Below are 17532 nucleotides of genomic sequence, written 5' to 3' on the forward strand. Positions count from 1 at the left end.
GACCGTGGTCGGAGCCGCAATGTCAAGGCCAAGAGACGCCACCTCCCACCCCAGTGACCACAGATTGTAGCCCCTACTGTAGCTCAGTCCACCACAGTAATCTGGAAGTGACGCAAGCTGTACCTCATTGGTCCAGAACAAATATTGGCACTGTGCCCAAATGATGCAATAAATCATGAAATCGACCCATGGACAGTCATAAGACGAATAAAATACACCTATTATGACTATTTGTTCTTGTGAGAAAAAATTATTGACTTTGTATTTTGATCGCATTTGTACCGTAGACTTACATGGAAACCGGATATGAAAACACCTATACTGGAGCCATCCGTAGTGGCGCTAGTGAGCAACCAGGAACTACAACACCAGGAAATGAGCTTCAAAAACGAAGTCTGGTTTTGGCCGCTTGGTTCAGACCCTCCCCTCACTGATGAAAACTAGACCCTACGGTGTCGGATTACTTGCGTCGCCATGGATGTCGCTTGCCGTAAAGAAGTTTACTAGATGTCGTAACACTTAGATTTGGAGCTCCAGCTCTTCCGCACCCCACCTAATAATAAAGTCCAAATGGCGGGAAAACAATATGGCGGACATACGTGGTCCCAATGGCAAAGTTGGCGAAATGGAGTGATTTAAGGCTAATATTAACCTATTTAAAATCAGCATTAAAGGTAAGAATGTCAAGCTCACGATTGGTTAGAAGGGTCACCGTCAGCTCACAAGGCAAATACTGAGTGTACTAACTAGCGAATGTACAGAGAGAGAGAGACGTTCGACTGGAAAAAGAAAAAAAAGGTCGCACCAGAACAATTATTTGCACTCGCACAAATGCTCCCAATTATATTTCGAGGTTGCACAGATTAAATTTCGGGAGCATATGCGACCAAAATGGTCGCAATTTCGAGCCCAGATTTAAGACAGTGGTTCCTTGCGTAGGTTATATTGGCTTTTCTCCATTGGCTTTGATGATCTACAAGGAAAAATAATAATTAGAAATTCAATTAACATTATTTTTGTCTTCATGCACCAGGTGGAAAACTTGCTATACAAAGTGAGTTGTCATATTTACACGCCTGCAGATCAGTTATTAAATAGATTTGTTAATTACCGCTGACAGTGTTAATTTTTATTCGTTTAACAGTGACTTGCGAACGATCGGTCAGCTAGCGTCACCCAGCAAGTGAACACCACAACCGGCGATGGAGTAGCAGTTACTGGCTCATTAACCTACTGCGGTGATAACTTGCTCGGTAACAGCAGGTCTACCAGACAGTTATATGAAAATTAGCGTAATCAAATCACCAGTACACATCTCTGAATGATTGACCAGCAGTGTAGTCGATGTTCTTCCCCTGGTTCATATTTCGAATGCGTGAGCTAACCACGGATAGCCTACCTAGCTCACTGGCAAGCTGATATATGCTAGCTAAGCATATTCGTTTTGCTCAGAAACATAAATTGAAGATAACCGAACATAATTGTATTATTGTCATACATATAACGTGATTACATGACACAGTACCGTCACGGATGAAAATTAAACTCCGTAAACATTTTATATATTTTAAAACATAACGGCAGAAAGTCAACTTGCCTCTAGTTCGTTCTGCAATCGTTCGTTCAGGTTGATGGGCTTTTCCACACCGGACTGTCAATCACATTGTAAATCACAGACCCGCTTAACTCTATGGGTTTGGCTCCAAATCGACAACATGGCCGTGCCCACCATTGCGCTTCAAAACGGAGTCAATGGGGGACGTCACAGTAGCTTTGTCCATATTTTTTACAGTCTCTGGGTGAAATAAAGAAAAAAACGTCCGCTCTTCTTCTCACCATAGTATTTCGTGCTGCCGGCTCGTAAGAAAATATTTTTATAACGCATACAGATGTTGAATCACTGGTTTGATTCAGCGCAGTGTACAAGTAGGCCTACCTGACCCATTAAAATATTTTTTTACTTCGGCGAACTTTGGCTGTATAGGAGAGATACAGAACACAGGCAATTAACCCAGACGGTTTTCCAATGGAAGTATGCAGCTTTACTGTGTGTGTAGTCGACCATAAATTAGCATACATGCTAGCCCTACCCGAAGCCTTGTTAGCTAGCTAGCTAACTACACGCTAACGCTAACTATACAGTTTTTAATATTAACTAGCTAACGTTATACAAATGATAACTTAATTATTACTCACCTTACAATTCTTCTTCCACCCACGACGTTCACTTTCATAATGTTACCGTTAATTTGCAAGTTGCTGTGTTGTCGATCATTTATCATACATATAGCCCCATCAGAACTCTCCTTAACTAACCATCGTTAGCAAGCCAGCTAGCTAGTTAACTAGAGTTCGATGGGGCTACGATACCACAAGGCACTGTTAGCCTACGTTTTGTGTAGGAAATTTTTGAGACTCCCCATGATTGAGATGGCATCACATGTTAAAGTTAGGGTATTCCCATCAATGTTGATCAAACTGTTTCCTCCAGACTCTCGATGCTTCATGATAAAAATACATCACATGTATGACTATACACTCATATAAGCAATATGTAATCCAATAAACCTATATCAGCAGTTGCTGCTAAGCTTATGGAAACGCAAGAAACCACAGTATCAACTGTAGAAAAAAGCAAGAGAACGCAGAAGGCTGAAAAAAACCACACTTACTCACTCAGCAGAAAACACTAATCAAATAGGCTACTAATCATACACTACTGCCAAAAACTTCAGCAGATAACACTAACCAAAAACTAATCATACACTACTGCCAAAATACAGCAGAGAACAATAATCCAAAACTAACAAAACGCTATTGCCAAATAAAAGTGCAAATACCTGTGCAAATAAAGTCTAACTTTTCTGAAGAGCTTGCTGCTGTGGTGTCTTTTCCCTCGTGAAGTAGGTTTCTACAAATTAATGATTGGACTTTGAATTCTGTCGGTTGCAAGACACGACATTTGCAGTTCCGTTTACTATACACAAAAGTCACGGGAAGGTCGTGGAATTGAATAAAACGCTACACCTTTTAATATTACCTACACCTTTTAATATCACCCATATGCTTAGAACAATTTGTACTCACCTGTAGTTCTTCTGTTTTTTTCGGCTTTCTGTTGTCTCTCACTTGCTCCAACTTCGCGCTGCTTTCCCATAAGCCACTTGACGCATGACGTACGTAGCCTCCTTCGCCTCATTTTCAACTCCACATATATTATTTAGTTAAGATAACATCGCATTTGGGATGGGAAAACTTTCATGTAGTTGAGAAGTTGTCAACTAATTATTTTAAGTTAAAGGAGTACCATGGTGGTTGAACGTGACACTTCCCAGTAGTCTTTAGGCAACAACAAAACAAATGTGCATAATTTTTTTATTCTTCAGTCATGTCAATGTACTTTAAAACGTATTTTTCTAAGCCTAAATTTCCCACTATAAAAATTCACCCGAACCGTCTGGTAATGAGAACTGTCAGTTAGCTATGATTGACAGACCGTGCCCCGTTACCATAGCTACCCCTATGATACGCGCTCTCTTGGAGACTGAATTTTCACAGGCTAGCTAGCTTAGTAGTATATCAAGTATCGATAGATAGCTAAGATAAGGACGTTGACTTATATCCAATTATAATTTTTGCTATCTAGCTAGCCAAGTTAAGATAAAAGTACAACTATAACGTCCTCATAAAAGCAAACTAACGTTATCGATAACATTGCCTTATGAAAGCAAACCTCCTAGCTAGCTAATGTTAGCTAGCTAGCTAAATGAATATAACCAGAAATAATCTAAAGGCACTCTAATTTAAGTGAACCTAACGTTAGTCAAATATTTGCATTGTCTTGCCTGTAAGCCAGCGGGGCAAACTATGGGTCTCAAGTTATCCATGGGTCCCCAAACGATTTAGAATTAGCTATCACAGCAATCTGACTGACATAAAAACTCACCTCAAATTTGCGAACACGCCATTGTTTTCATAAGTGTCTTCAACGTGTAAATCGACAGTAAACATCATTAGATTAGCGTTGTTATTAGTAGGCAATCAGGTACTTACTTTGAATGACACTGTATATGCTCCAATATGTAGTCCCTTCAGGAAATCGCGATCTTGATATTGCAATAATTAATGCAAATTCAACCAAACTCCGCAATATAGGGACCAAATATGCTCCCACAGGATAAATGAACATCAACTCGGAGGTAGCTACAAATTGCTGGTTGATTTTAAAAGTTAATTAGATTGAATGTAACATTATATAGAGTAGAACCTGGAAGGTAACAGACATGGAGATAACTGACCTGCTTCAACTAATCAAGATAGCTGAATGGTGTAGTCATTGAATCAAGTGTTAGTTCTGGATTGGAACAAAAACAATCTATGAGGGGGTATTCTAGGACTGCAGCTGAATACCACTTCAGTAATTGATTTAAATATTTTTATTACATTATAGCAAATTAATTAAACCACTTTCCCATGTCTGAATATTTTGCATTATTTGGTGTTGGAAAATCCCCCAATAAATGTTACAATGCACTCTGGTTTGTTTGATAACTTTAATAAATAACAATCTTTTTTTCAAATGTGTAATAATGAGGTTCAAATTTAATTCACATTACATGTCAAGTCAAAGCACAGTAGAAAGAGAATAGACCTTAAATGGACATTTACATTTTAGTCATTTAGCTGACGCTTTTAAGCGACTTCCAAGTAGGTGCAACCAAGATAATATCAAGTCTAGTCAACAATCTTAGACATTATTTACAGAGTGCTACAGTCAAGTGGGTAACTTGAGAGCATAGCTAAATGTGCTGCACAGTGGGCTCAGCACTGGCAGACAACTGCAGCTGTGTCACATTGAGATTGTACTGCACAGTGGGCTCAGCACTGGCAGACAACTGTAGCTGTGTCACATTGAGATTGTACTGCACAGTGGGCTCAGCACTGGCAGACAACTGTAGCTGTGTCACATTGAGATTGTACTGCACAGTGGGCTCAGCACTGGCAGACAACTGTAGCTGTGTCACATTGAGATTGTACTGCACAGTGGGCTCAGCACTGGCAGACAACTGTAGCTGTGTCACATTGAGATTGTACTGCACAGTGGGCTCAGCACTGGCAGACAACTGTAGCTGTGTCACATTGAGGCTGTACTGCACAGTGGGCCCAGCACTGGCAGACAACTTTAGCTGTGTCACATTGAGGCTGTACTGCACAGTGGGCTCAGCACTGGCAGACAACTGTAGCTGTGTCACATTGAGATTGTACTGCACAGTGGGCTCAGCACTGGCAGACAACTGTAGCTGTGTCACATTGAGGCTGTACTGCACAGTGGGCTCAGCACTGGCAGACAACGTTACAGTGGACCTCACTGACTGAATCGTGACACATAGGTAGCTATAGCATCAGCCTTTACTGGTCTTTCATACAGTGCATTCAGGTTCTCTGGAACTGGCATCTGGCTCATCTTGGCTGTGTGCAGCCCAGGATTTTGGAATACCTCAACGAATAGCAGTGTCATCAGTGCGTCCCGATAGTCTGAAAGGCACAATGACATGGAAGGAAAAACAAAAAATTTTGTTGGTTTAACTATTGCTTCAAACATGTTCAGAGTGTGATGTGTGTATGTTCGTTCTACAAGTTAAGTTTAATGTAGACAATACATACAGTTCAATAAATGAATGAGAATTTATTACTCACTGTATGTTGGCCTTGGTCTTGAGGGCTTGAATGGAGTATTGTCCCTTCTTTGACTTTGGGTACTTTATCATGTAGGCCAGTTGTCCTGTGGAGCTTATTGCCTGGCTCCGGTCGGCGTTCTCATTGAAATGCATCCCGGCCAAGTAATGCCTGAAACCATAATGATATATAATAAGGTCTCAAAATAATAATAAGAAAAACCTTTCTTGAACCTCTGTTAAGTTGGCTTCAAAAAGTAAAAATGAATATATCAGTTCAGCATCATCCTAAACGTCCACAAAAATAAATAAATAAATAAATAGCTATTACAAAATACCCTACTACCTAGTTAGATTTCTTGATATCCGTTAATGCGTTTCAGACTCTAGCGACAGGGGAGTGTGTAGGGGAGTGCGGGGAACAAAGTAAATGTGTTAGCTTGTTCCCCGCTCTCTCCTATAGCTCTGTGAAGTTATGGCACAAGCAGGAGATGTAGGGCTGGTACAACTGTACGAATATGAGCCAACAAACTCAGATTTTGAAGATGAAGTCCCACCGCCACCACCCACAGAAAATAGGCGGTCGAACCAAGTGTTCACGGAATGGTGAGTTAAAAATGATGTGAGTTGCTGTCATTCCTTTACATGGGATCATTTTAAACTCTCATAGCTATATTTATATAAAAACAGGTGCTCGTGGAGAGTGCCAAACCATGTCCTCTGAGGCAGAAAACATCTGTATTATTAATATGTATTATTCATATTAACAAGGCCACCGCAAAGCATGGCATATGCCCCCTTCTTCCTTACAATAAGTGCATGTCTGCTGTACTGGTACATGGTCCTCAATGTAAAACTGTTTCAATAGGTAATGACCAGGTGTGGAGAGCTACCGCAGGACCCAGGATGCATGACATTGCATCCTGGCCTGGAACCGGTCTGCCTCAACCCCTACTCCCTTCAGAATGCCCTGAATGTGTTTAGGGCAGAACATGGGCCCCTAGATGTTAGGCAGAGAGCAGCGTGAGTATTTTACAAACTAAAGGGCTAAGCCATGTTGATTGTTTCAAAAGATGCTATTAAATATTTGAGTGTTTACAAAAGTACATCCAGAGGATCATCAGACCCTACACACCAGCCAGACCTCTCCGTTCTGCCACCTCTGGACGCTTGGCACCTCCCCCTCTTCGCGTCTGTACTTCCCGCTCCCGTCTGCTGTCTGTCCTGGCCCCTCGCTGGTGGAATGACCTCCCCGTGGCGGTCAGAACAGCAGAGAATCTTACCACCTTCAAACGCAGACTGAAGACTGCACCTCTCCCCACCCCTCCCTAGCCTATAGTTTAGCTCACTGTACCTAGTTAGGATAATATGATCACGTTAGTGTATTTGGCAGGATTGTTGTTTTTGTCTGATTAGGCAAATGTGATTCCAGTGCTAGTTTGTACTTGGTAGGATTCTTGTTTGCTGAACAGCTTACTCTACAGGGTTGGAGTCCTGATCGATGTGGTCACTTCTGGCACTACGATCCTTACTTCACTCTAGTGTTTCTTTTGCACTTCTACATCGTGAACCAATGCACTTGTTGTACGTCGCTCTGGATAAGAGCGTCTGCTAAATGCCTGTAATGTAATGTAATGTAACATTAGGGTGGTAAACTGGAAACATCTACATTTCCGACTTGGAAATAGAATGCAAAAGCTTGACCAAGCCGTAATTACAAGTGGGATACTCAAAGAAAATATATATATTTTTTAAAGAGATAATTGGTCATACTTTTTGCCACATGCCAAACGTCATAGTAGTGAATCACTGCAGGCTTCTCTTCTCTGATGTATTTCTGGATTTGAGGGTGTCTGTCCGTGACAAGGCATCCCACAGTCAGACCAGACTCCTCAAGGAACTGCAGGCTTCTTTTCAGACCCTCCTTCTCCATCCTGCCACTGCCGCCCACCTCGTTGCTCTACTGAGGAAGAAACAATTAGACAAAAATAAATGTAAACAAGATGTCCCCCACGATGCTGCTAGAACATTAGTCCTATAACCTTAGGACAAACCTTATCAGGCGTTGTAAAGACTTAATGTTTTACTTGTTTACAGCAGCCATGATACAGCTGAGATTTTTTGATCTGATGTCACACAAGATTTCACCAATTCAAGTCTAGGAATATATTATTTATTAATATGATTACCATTGTGTAATATTTTAAATGACAGATCTCCGTGCCAAGTTGGAGCATAAACCAAAGTTTTGTCAAAATCAGACCAGTGGTGTCTGAGATATTGCACGTGACTAAAAACAAACAATAAAATTGACTAACAGAGAAAGGTCCATTGTCCCCCTCTGATTTTATTCAGACATACCTGGACCATCTGAATGTCTACAATGACATTCAGTGACTGCAGCAGCTCCTCCTGGTCTATCTTCCATTTGTAGAAAATGGTTGGCTGCAGGTATGAGCGGGCATGGACATGGAAGGTGGCACTGCTGATCGTTTTCACTCGCATTGTGTTCAGTACCTAGTATATAGAAATTATGGAAGAACGCAGGGTATCAGATATGCGATTAAATTGAACATATATTCTAAGATATCACAAAAGACAACTTAGAAATAAGTTAGTTTTTTTTAATGGATGTGTCCCTGAGTTGATACTGTTCTATTACCAAACAAGGATCAAATTCCATTTGTGGTTGCATTTTGATACTAAACATACTCTGTGGGTTATTAGATTACCTTATTTGTTTGAATGAATGATGATCCTGAGAAGAGGATGGCTGCAGACAGCTGCAGATTGCCAGCAGGGGTGCTTCCAAGAAGCGGCTGGCTCATCCACTTTCTGTTGTAGAGGCAGTGTAGGCAACTCTGGTCAACAGACAAGAAGGTCCCCCGCACAATCCTCTGGACCTGGCACCTCATGCGGCATGTCGGGCATGTCTCAAATAACGTCATGAGACAGTCCTCAAAGACTATATATTTGGGTGTCTCATGAATTGATGCTGGGGATTGACTGTGGAAACAACACACAAAATGACTGAAAGAAATGAAAATGTTGATGAAAATACCATCCTCTCCAGTCATTAGGCAAGGTAAAATGATTTAAAAAAAAAAAAAAAAAGCTTTATTATTTTCTCTGAACTAAGCCTAAGTGCAAATATGTCACCACCCAATGTCAAGTAGCCCTATCTTGCATTTTTTTTTTAAACTCACGATAGAATTGTGGACTCGGTCACGACAGAGTCTCCAGGATTGTAGGTAGAGTCGTCATCTTCTGGGACTTCGATGGAGTCATCACAATATACATGGGGCCATTTGGAGGGAGGAGAGTCTGCTGTGCCATGCTTTTCTGGTGTTGAGGTCAGGATGGGTAGGACCGGGGGAGAAATCGCATTGCTCTCAACACCAATGCTTGCAGTGGCAACACTGACCTGTGTAGCTGTAAATCAAACAGTTTATTTAGTACGTAGACATACAAGTACATTTAAAAAGACTACTAGCCAAATGTAGTTGTCTTGTGTCTATTCCAAAAACAGAAAATCACCTTCAAATTTTGTTTTTAAAAACATACAGTACATTCAGTCCTAAAAATCTAGCTTACAAAGTGCTAATCACACACCTTGACTTTTGACACGGTTGTGCAGCAGAGTGAGTTCCAAGCTGTGTGGAAACAGTTCTCCTTTTCGGGGGATCAGTCTGGCAACCCACCTCGCGAGTGAGCGTGGGCAGCTTCTGGGAAACCGAACAAAAAGCTAAGGTTATTACACGTAATAATGGATTAACTAGCTAGCTTCATCCATCCAAAGAACACTTGTGAACACACTTTTTACTGAACCTTCATTACCTGGAGGCCTTGCCTCCTTAACAGTATTTGTAACGTTATCAGCTTACCTGTTGAATATCTGAAGCTGGGTTCAACAAGGCAGGAACAGCTCCTGGTGTCAGAAGCAACTTCGAAGCAAACCCAGCGTTGTACATGGCTTGATTCTCGATGCAGTCGGGCGAAAAATGGGCAGTGCAGAGTGTTGGTTGACATTCTCTGGTACTTCATTAGCAAAAATAAAGTTGACCCACTCCTGGCGCAAAGCTGTGTCCCATGGAAGGGTGTGCAGGGACACATTAGCTGCAGTGCAGCCAGCCACTGCACAGGTGACATAAGCTTTGCCCATAATGAGAGGGAGACAGAAAGAGAAAGAGACTAAGGGAGAGAGTGAGGAATGCGAGAGACAGCGATGGAGAGAGACTAAGGTAGAGCGAAAGACAGAGACGCAGAGAGAATGGCTCTTAAAAGTGCCTTTGTGTTGGGCTCTATAAAGTGCCTTTGGGTTTTGAGTGTGTGAATGTGTGAGTGAGTGAGTGAGTGAGTGAATGAATGAATGAATGAGTGATGGACGGATTGATAAAGAGTGTGACAGCTAAGTATGAGTATTGGAAATGTGTATTGACCTGCAAAAAAGAAGATATAAATATATTAGTAAAAGCATAGCTCTTTTTTCATCAATCTAGAAAATACACCACTCTAACACATAAATGGCACAACATTACCGGTAACTTTATCTATCTAGTACTAATCTAGCTAACGTTGTCATAACATTTTACCTCACAGGTAAAATGGGTTTTGAGCGGGAGAGAAAATGCGGGAGGACAGGACACTGACTTCTGTCAAGCTAGTCTAGCTTGCTGGATTAATTTAATTATCCAAACAGCTAGTGTTAGCTTTTTTAAATTGTTGGTCATTTTAGCTAGTTAACTAGTTAATGTTAGTGCTATATAAACTAAAAATAAATCGAGTTGTTAAAAATAAAGTGAGCTATTGAGAGCTAGCTAGCTAACCTAACTCTACATTATATATCTAGCTAGCTGCGTTAGCTAGTGTGGGAAATAAATTTAGATGTACTAAAAAACACAAGCCCATTGTATGAGGAAAGATATGTAGTTAGAGAGCACAGGCCCAGTGTATATGGGAAAGGAGTGTATCAATGAGCACCAGCTGTCTTCAAAGGAAGAAAGATACAGGTGGACCAAGGTCGACCTAGGCAACAAAATGTGGGAAATAAATACAAATGTACTCAAAAAACACAAGCCCATTGTATGGGGAACCGGCAGTAGGGGAACGCTTCATACTAAATAGATACAATAAGAACAAACACGTAATACACACATAATTTCTGCCCTGCTGACTAAGCTGTATAAAGGCGCCTTTGTGAAACTAACGGAAGCTTCTGCCTTTTTTGGAAAATGTGTTATCAGAATATGTGACTTATGATAGAAGGGGGAGGGTGAGACAGGCGGGAGAAGAGCACTAGGGAGGGGCTGATAAACAATGGTGTCCGAGAATTGGGTGTCAGATAAAAATAATGATGTCAACAACATTACGTAATTAACAAAATTAAATGGGAAGTACTAGATTTAAGCTACACAACAGGAGGAGTTAGAAAAATGGATATAAGAGGTAGTTGGCCCGAGGGGAGTGTGTGGGTGTGTGTGCGCGCACATGGTGTGTGTTTTGGGAATGCTTGGAGAATGATCTGATGTATTGTCTTTACTTATGAGTGATTGTTAATTGTACTGAACTGCGCAGATCAGCCCGGGTTATTTTATGTAATCTTTGATTTACTAACAATAAACCCAGTTGCATCAGACTCTGAGAAGTGTGCATCTTTTGAAGAAGCATTCAACAGTGTGGAGGAGAGCGACCTCGGCGTTTCTGGCCCAGGCCGGGGCCCGCTTTTCCCGACCACACTAGCTAGATATATAATGTGGACAAAGACAGTTAGCTAACGTTATCCAAACAGCCAGCTTTTTAAAAATCGTTGGTAATTTTAGCCATGTTGTTAGTTTATCTAGATAGCTAGCGTTTGATAAACGAACAATAAATCCGGTAACGTCAACTATGACAGTAAGTTAGTTTGCTTGCTAGCTAAGGTTAGCTAACTTATAAGGCATGGAGATCATGATAAAAACCTTCCAATATGTATGACAACTACAAGTATACTTAGAAAACGTATGTAAATATATATTACAATGATAATGTAAATGAGTTGTTATACGTTATCATTGGTGAGACAGTAATCAATCATGCTCAAGATTAGAAAGTACTGGGGTTGCTTACCGTGCTCGATAGATGGAATGGCGCAAAAACAGCAGGACGGTGTGTCGTGTCAGATTTCTTTACGGGGCGTGGAAATGGCCGTGGTTACTGTATTCGTGACGCAACAAAATGACAACTTTCTCAACCGGTTGAAAATAGGACGATGAATTTAAAACGCATATTTCTCCAAAAATACAGAACGGACATATTTAATACTTTGCTCATTGTGGTTCTTCAATGCCTCTTGTGCAAATAGCACATAAAACCGAGAAAGTGTGAAAATCACCATGGTACTCCTTTAAAACAACTTTTTCCACGAACCCACGTTCTATTGACATGAAAAAATAAGTTAGGATAACAAACAAGCCAAATCCATTTTTACAGTGTAGTCTACCTGCGTGCTTCCCGCAGAGTACCATATTTTTAATTTCGACATTGGCAGACTACAGCATTAATTGCGTCTTTTGTTTATATTCAATATTAGTAATTGCAGCGAGAAACTGCAGCTGTAGACACAAGATAGTCTGTTATGTTATGGTAGCAACGGAACGAAGCGGACTATATATGTATTACCGTCATTGTTTCATTATACCAGCGTGTTTTCGTGCGTTTGCACAGAAACTCAGAACCTATCAATAAAATGGTTTAGCTATTTCTCAGCATAATGACAGATTCAAAGACTAAACGAACTCACCCGATACTGTCTTCAAATGGATGTAGGCTCAAGAAAAGTAATTATTCATCCTCTCAAGCTTTTCAGCTTTTACTAACAAACTTTTGGTAGCCTAGCATGCACTCTGGGTCTTCCATTGCTTCCCCGACGTTCAGACCCTCCCCTCACTGATAAAAACTAGACCCTACGGTGTCGGATTACTTGTGTCGCCATGGATGTCGCTTGCCGTAAAGAAGTTTACTAGATGTCGTAACACTTAGATTTGGAGCTCCAGTTCTTCTGCACCTCAACTAATAAAAAAGTCCAAATGGCGGGCAAACAATATGGCGGACATAGATGCTCCCAAAAGCAAAGTTGTAGAGCACATTCAGATGCATCGGTCGATGAAGTTTTGTGTTGATCTGACTTACGGTGTGGGAGTTATGACCTGGTCGCCACCATCTGGCCGACATAGGTGATTTGTAGTGCCTGAGTAGTGGGGGGCCATAGGAGCCTACCCACCAAATTTGGTTAGTCTACAACTTATGGTTGCTGAGCCTCAGACATTTTAGCGGAGAAAACTTCCACGCCCCAATGAAAAGGTCAAAATGGCGGGCAAACAATATGGCGGAATATGGCAAAATATGGCAAAATATGGTGTAGAGCACGTTCAGATGCATAGGTCCATGAAGTTTTGTGTTGATCTGACTTACGGTGTGGGAGTTATGACCTTTTAAACAGGACCCTTTTGTTATAGCGCCACCATCTGGCCGACATAGGTGATTTGTAGTGCCTGAGTAGTGGGGGGCCATAGGAGCCTACCCACCAAATTTGGTTAGTCTACAACTTATGGTTGCTGAGCCTTAGACATTTTAGCGGAGAAAACTTCCACGCCCCAATGAAAAGGTCAAAATGGCGGGCAAACAATATGGCGGAATATGGCAAAATATGGTGTAGAGCACGTTCAGATGCATAGGTCCATGAAGTTTTGTGTTGATCTGACTTACGGTGTGGGAGTTATGACCTTTTAAACAGGACCCTTTTGTTATAGCGCCACCATCTGGCCGACATAGGTGATTTTTAGTGCCTGAGTAGTGGGGGGCCATAGAAACCCACCTGCCAAATTTGGTTGCTCTAGGACGTATGGTTGCTGAGCCTCAGACACTTTTAGCGGAGAAAAATAAGAATAATAATAATAACTAGACAATTCCTGCAGAAATTGTGAAGTGTGGTTGCCGCCAATGCAAAGTCGACTTTGTGCTGAACAGAGTGAACAGTGGTAGGTAGTTGCTATGATGTTCTGGTGGTGACTATGGTGTTTTAGGTGGTGTCTAGGGTGTTGCTAGGTGGTTGCTATCGAGTTTGAGGCGGTTGCTAGGGTGTTGCTAGGTGGATGCTACGGAGTTATAGCTGGTTGCTAGGGTGTTGCTAGGCATTTGCTATGGTGTTCCAGGTGGTTGCTAGGGTGTTGCTAGGTGGTCGCTATGGAGTTCTAGGTGGTTGCTATGGTGTTGCTAGGTGGTTGCTAAGGAGTTCTAGGTGGTTGCTATGGTGTTGCTAGGTGGTTGCTAAGGAGTTCTAGGCAGTTGTTAGGGTGTTGCTAGGGTGTCGCTAGGCGCTTGCTATGCAGGTCTAGGTGGTGGCTAGGTGGTTGCTATGGAGGGGTAGGCGGTTACTAGGGTGTTCTAGGTGGTTGCTATGGAGTTCTAGGCAGTTGCTAGGGTGTTCTATGTGGTTGCTATGGAGTTCTAGGCAGTTGCTAGGAGGTCTATATGGTGTTCCAGGTGGTTGCTAGGGTGGTGGTTGCTGTGGAGTTATAGGCGGTTGCTAGGGTGTTGCTAGGCAGTTGTTATGGTGTTCCCGGTGGTTGCTAGGATGTTGCTAGGTGGTTGCTAGAATGTTTCTAGGTGGTTGCTAGGGTGTTGCTAGGTGATTGCTAGGGTATTGTAGGTGGTTGCTTGGAGGTTTCTTTGGAGTTATAGGCGGTTGCTAGGGTGTTGCTAGGCAGTTATGGTGTTCCAGGTGGTTGCTAGGGTGTTGCTAGGTGGTTGCTAGGGTGTTGCTAGGTGGATGCTATGGAGTTCTAGGTGGTTGCTATGGTGCTGCTAGGTGGTTGCTATGGAGTTATAGCCGGTTGCTAGGGTGTTGCTAGGCATTTGCTATGGAGTTATATGCGGTTGCTAGGGTGTTGCTAGGGTATTCTAGGTGGTTGCTAGGATGTTGCTAGGTGGTTGCTATGGAGTTATAGGTGGTTGCTAGGGTGTTGCTAGGCAGTTGTTATGGTGTTCCAGGTGGTTGCTAGGGTGTTGCTAGGTGGTTGCTAGGGTATTTTAGGTGGTTGCTAGGGTGTTGCTAGGTAGTTGCTATGGTGTTCCATTGGTTGCTAGGGTGTTGCTAGATGGTTGCTATGGAGTTCTAGGTGGTTGCTAGGGTGTTGCTAGGTGGTTTCTATGTAGTTATAGCCGGTTGCTAGGGTGTTGCTAGGTGGTTGCTATGGCGTTATAGGTGGTTGTTAGGGTGTTGCTAGGTGGTTGCTAGGGTCTTGTAAGTGGTTGCTAGGGTGTTGCTAGGTGGTTGCTATGGAGTCCTAGATGGTTGCTAGGGTGTTGCTAGATGGTTACTATCGAGTTCTAGGCTGTTGCTATAGTGTTCTAGGTGGTTGCTATGGAGTTCTGGGTGGTTGCTAGGTTGTTGCTAGGTGGTTGCTATGCAGTTCTAGGTGGTTTCTTGGGTGTTGCTAGGTGGTTGCTAAGGATTGGTAGACGGTTGCTAGGGTGTTGCTAGGGGGTTGCTACAGAGTTGCTATGGTTGCTAGGCCTTTACTGAGTCCAATGAGGTGACCCCTAATTCTCTATGACAAACGGTTCAATAGTTATGAAATATCAAACATCAAACATTTGGCAGAGACAAAGGACTCTCTGCCAAATTCAATGAGGCATCCCACAATGTGTGAGCAATTTTGCCCCATGAATGCCGAATGTCCAAAGTAAGAGAGACCAGAGTACAGCTGCCAGAAGATAGAGCATTGGGACATCACAAGGGTGAGAAGACAGCATTGTGACATCACAAGGGTGAACATTCCACCATTCATTCTCTATGGGAAAAATTTCTCCAAAAAAGTGGAATTTCTCAAGAACCGTGCAGCAAAACTTTCCACAAAGTAATAGCAAACCATTCCCGATCAAGCCGCTCGATTTGACATATTGCACATGTATGTGGTGCAAAAACTCTGGGAAGAGTAGCGGTCCAAAAAATGGGTGGAATAATAATAATAAACTAGACAATTCCTGCAGAAATTGTGAAGTGTGGTTGCCGCCAACGCAAAGTCGACTTTGTGCTGAACGGAGCGAACAGTTTCTGTAGCATGAGCAGAGACATAGTATGGTATACATGATATAACATCACGGCAACGAGTTCATTTGCAACGCACGTATTCAGAGCTAAATGAACCCTTCATCAATACTTGAGATCAGCGATTTACTCACGGTATGCTGTGACCAGTGACGGCGAATCATAAAGGTAGCTGGCCAGTTCAGAGGGTCTTGGGAAAATCTTATATCTACACTGCGCGACCGCACCATTTTAAAAAGCAAGACAGGGCTAGGGAGATGAATTTGATTGCTTGATGGTTTTACGTTAAGTTCAGCTCATTTTTACCATTCAACTAAAAACATTTAAGTGGGCTGCAATTCAGAGTTTAATCTGTTACCTTAGATACCAACTCATAGACAGAGGATAGTCTATTACCTGTCAGCCTCAAAGCAGTTATAAAGAGACCAAAGTTTCCAACTCGCTGGAATGTAAAACAGTACTACAAAAGTAAAATGTGACATATTATACATAGTTAGAAATCTTATTCTATCACCTGTTGGATCGATGAAGTGTAGATAAAGCCAGTTTGTACTACAAAGTTACAGAACACTCAATGCAGTATGTGTGGTATTACAACCTGACGTCTTTTTCTGGAGTAAGACCGGACCTGAAGCTGCTGCACATGTTTGGTTGACGGCGTTGTTGCACTTTTAAAGTCTGGCTTGTTTGAAAATTCGTTTATTCAGTAGCTGAGAGCATAAGCTTTCTAACCCGGTATAACAGCACGTCTATTTCTGGTTTTGAAATATCGTTTTTTTAGGTCAACCGAAAGCTATGTCATCACCTCATAGAACGCATACGCTCTTTGTTAGCACTAGCATGCAAATACGCAAAGTCTGGCTTGTTTGAAAATTTGTTTATTCAGTAGCTGAGAGCATAAGCTTTCCAACCAGGTATAACAGCACGTCTGTTTTAGGTTTTGGAATATCGTTTTTTTAGGTCAACCGAAAGCTATGTCATCATCTCATAGAACGTATTCGCTCTTTGTTAGCACTAGCATCAAAGACGGAAAGTCTGGCTTGTTTGAAAATTCGTTTATTCAGTAGCTGAGAGCATAAGCTTTCTAACCAGGTACAACAGCACGTCTATTTTAGGTTTTGGAATATCGTTTTTTTAGGTCAACCGAAAGTGCTCTCATTATCACATTAAAGCCATTCACTGTTTGTTAGCACTAGCATTCTAAGACGCTGCATGTGACGAAACGTAGTCAACGAATTAGCGTAATATCTCGTGAAATACTATTATTATTGAGGATTTCTTGGTATGCCTAAGCCATATGTTTGTTGATATAATTAGCTGACAGCGTTTTCATTTGTAATTTTTCATTTGGAAATACCGTTTAATCGCTTTCACTTCCGCAATCAGCTATATCCTATTCTGCCTGCTGAGACCGTAGAGCTGACCGCATCACGTGTGCAAAGCCGACCAATGCTGTAACTTCACCGTTCGCATATGAATGACGTCACCTTCTCCATTCATCTCTATGGGGAAAAATTGGGCATAAAAAATAATATTTCACAAAAACCGTGCAGCGAAACTTTCCACAAAGTAATAGCACACAATTCCCAAAGAAGCCGGTCATTTTGACATATGGCACGTGTATGTGGTGTGAAAACTCTGGGAGGAGTAGCGGTCCAAAAAATGGGTGGAATAATAATAATAATAATAACTAGACAATTCCTGCAGAAATTGTGAAGTGTGGTTGCCGCCAACGCAAAGTCGACTTTGTGCTGAACGGAGTGAACAGTG

General features: G+C 41.9%; 1 long non-coding RNA gene across 1 annotated transcript; it reads left to right on the forward strand.

Moving 5' to 3' along the window:
- The first annotated feature begins 1455 nt into the window (after positions 1 to 1455).
- Positions 1456 to 11529, forward strand: LOC118226242. Its single transcript, XR_004765001.1, has 3 exons — positions 1456 to 1491; positions 3272 to 3273; positions 10542 to 11529. It is a non-coding gene; the product is annotated as an uncharacterized LOC118226242 (long non-coding RNA).
- Positions 11530 to 17532: the final 6003 nt, after the last annotated feature.

The sequence above is a fragment of the Anguilla anguilla genome, chromosome 4 (assembly GCF_013347855.1).
Source record: "Anguilla anguilla isolate fAngAng1 chromosome 4, fAngAng1.pri, whole genome shotgun sequence".
NCBI classification, from domain to species: Eukaryota; Metazoa; Chordata; class Actinopteri; order Anguilliformes; family Anguillidae; genus Anguilla; species Anguilla anguilla.